Source organism: Echinops telfairi, unplaced genomic scaffold (genome assembly GCF_000313985.2).
Source record: "Echinops telfairi isolate 266 unplaced genomic scaffold, ASM31398v2 ScPeMD7_7457;HRSCAF=8495, whole genome shotgun sequence".
NCBI lineage: Eukaryota > Metazoa > Chordata > Mammalia > Afrosoricida > Tenrecidae > Echinops > Echinops telfairi.
The window spans coordinates 29,368,841-29,371,711 of NW_022111357.1; the positions used below are offsets into that span (position 1 = coordinate 29,368,841).

General features: G+C 59.0%; 1 protein-coding gene across 1 annotated transcript in view; it reads right to left on the bottom strand.

The window, feature by feature from the left end:
- The window catches only part of FBLIM1 (filamin binding LIM protein 1), a 40,392-nt gene that overhangs the window by 36,003 nt on the left and 1,518 nt on the right, over positions 1–2,871 (bottom strand). The gene's annotated exons all lie outside the window — the stretch shown is intronic.

A 2,871-nucleotide genomic window follows, 5' to 3' on the forward strand; every position in this document is an offset into this window, starting at 1 on the left:
AACCAGGGCCCACCAATGGTTTCCAATCCCACCTCCTAGCCAGTTTCTGTAGGGCTCTTTCTAGCGGTAAATCTGACTGCTGGACCTCTACTCAAAAGCTTTCCAGGGGAGCTTGAGAGTAAATAGGGAGCTAATAACAATGGGTACAGAAATGAAGAGAATGTCCTAAAATTGGTTATGGGGAGAACTGCACAACTCTTTTAACATATTTTAAACCATGGAATTGTAAGGTCTATGAATTACATGCCAATAAAACTGTTAAAAAAAAAAAAAAAGAAAGAACTGGAAACCAAAAAAAAAAAAAAGCCTCTTCCTCCTTCCTCCTGGAGGGTCTTCCTTTCTGACTTACCTGGGAGTGCTTCCCCTGAGAGGCAGGCCCAGGGGCCTGTCACCACCTCCAGAAGCTGCCCCTGATTTCTGACCCTCTCCCTGGGGGAGTTGTGTGCTTCCACAGGGTGATGACAGACACAGCACAGAACAAGCTGGCTCACAGTCCAGTGTCGGCTCCCCACCCCCACCCCCATGGCAGAAGGCTGCGGTGTCTGCAGCACAGCACAGATCTGGGGACAGGGAGAACTCCTTTGTCACTTCTCAGGTATTCCAGCAGACAGTGGCCTGGGGTTGAGGCTGAGCCTGGGGGTGGGGGTGATTGTTGTCACGCCAGCTCAGGAGCCTCCCCAGGCATCCACAGCTTAGGTTCTAGGATAAAACCCAAACTCACTGTCACCAAGTTGAATCCGACTCCTAGCAACCCCAGGACAGAGTTTCCAGTGGGTTTCTGAAACTGTAGCGCTTTATGGGAGCAGAAAGCCTCCTCTTTCTTCTGCAGGAGGGATGGTGGTCTCGAACTTCTGGCCTTGAAAAACTTCAGCCGCCCAGTGCACAACCCACTCCGCCACCAGGGCCCTGGGATGAAACTGTAGCAACCTTTTTCTACCTCCCCCTTTTTGGCTGCGGCACCCTGACATGGTCACGAAGGACCCTAAGGATGATTTGACGCCCAAGTGACCAGGCACAGGCCCCTCTCCCGTGGGCTCTCCTGCTGACTAGATAACAACGACAACAACAGCACCACCATAGATGGATTGCTTGCTGTGTCCCAGGCACCCAGCCAAGCGCGCTACATGCATCAGAGTTAACTAATTCCTACACAGCTATGAGGAAGCTCCAGGATGCCCCCATTTTACAGCAAGTTGCACATCCCGGACGTAGAGGGAAGACTCAGAATGCTAATGGGACCCCCGCACTCCCCCACCTGAAAGTCCAAGGGGTGATGTCCGAGGCCCCCTTTTTCTTCCCCAGATGGCACTCAACCCCAAACTCACTGTCACTGTGTGGATCCCAACGCACAGCGACTCTAGGACAGGGCAGAGCTGTCCTCTGGGTTTCTGAGACTAGAAAGCCTCATCTTTCCCCCAGGAGAGGCTGGTGGTTTCGAACTGCTGACTTTGTGGTAAGCAGTCCAGCCAATAATCACGGTGCCTCCAGGGCTCCTCCGGATAGCCTTGGGGCCCCTAAATTCTCAGCCTATTTTCACCCCCAATGATCCACCCGGAGAGAAAACGCTGTACTCAGCACATTCTGTGTAGCGCTTCAGGCCGCCCCGGGCACCGGCCCTCCCCCCACCACTTGCTGCGGGAAGTCTGACCGCCTTCTACCCCAGGAGAGGACGTGCACAGATGTGCACAGCTGGACAGCCCTGCCCCCTCCCCCGGCGGTTCCCGCTGGGACTCCAGGCCCCAGGAGAAGGGCCTGAGCTGGGTGGGGCTTGTCAAAGCCCAGTCGGGCCCCAGAAGAGGGTGGGAGCCCCAGCCTCCCTTAGGCCCACAGCCCCACCCCCACCCCAGCACCCTGAGGGGGTGTGAGAAAGTTCCCGGTGTTGAAGTCTCCCAGCTTGACCCAGGGGACGCTCCATCCCCACCCTTCCTCTCCCGAGGGCGAGAATCTGCGCTCGCGTCGGGTAAGCGGAGAAACCAGGAACAAAGGGGAGGAAAGTCATTTCCTGTAGGGAGGAAGGAAGGAGGCTGAGATCCAGCCAGCCACCTAGTCTGGATTCCCTGGCAGCCCTGGCGCTGAGGTCAGCCTGGCTGCGGAGGGCGGGGCTCTAGGGGATCCCGGCAGGGCGCCCCGCTCCCCCTTACTGTCCCCCTGCTCACCCCCACCAAATCCAACTCGGAATCACCTCTGGTCATTGTTCTTGAAAACTCCGCAAAGGCACTGCGTTTGAGTGGGGAAGTGAACTTTGCTGGGGGTGGGACCGAACCTCCTCCCCCACCCCCTGTAGACTGTAGGCCTGGATGGGGAATCGATTCCAGCTCGCGGGTCTCTGCACCCCCGAGAGCACACAGAGGCAGGGCTCATTCATCCCGTGCCCACCTCTGTCCGGCTGGGTGGCCCTGAGCAGGTCCCTGACCCGCGCTGGTCAGGAAAGGACAATCATGCGGGGTGTCCTGCAGAGTGGCTGGGAGGATCCCGGTGCGGGGTAGGTAGGTGCAGAGGAAGGCTGGGGATTCGCGCCCCACCCCCCACCCCCCGGACCTCGGGGGCTGGGCCCGCCGCGGCGCACCCACTGGGACCTGGCTCCCTCCATTAATCAGAGCAGGAATTTGGGCGCTGCCCCAGCCTGTTCTCGGGGTCCGCAGTTCTGGACTAGCGGAGAGCGCTGCCAAGTTCACCCAGGGGCACCGTGAATGCCGCTCAGTCCCTCGGGCTCCTCCTCCTCCTTGCCCGACCCCAGCTGGGAAGAGGGGCCCGGGGTCCCTGGAGCTCCGGAAAGCCCGGCGGTCTCCTGCAGGCGGCTGGCCGGGTCGCCGTGGGGCGCCGGCCGGGTTTAATTCAATCCATGTGCGGGACGCTGCCTCTTTGTGCGGG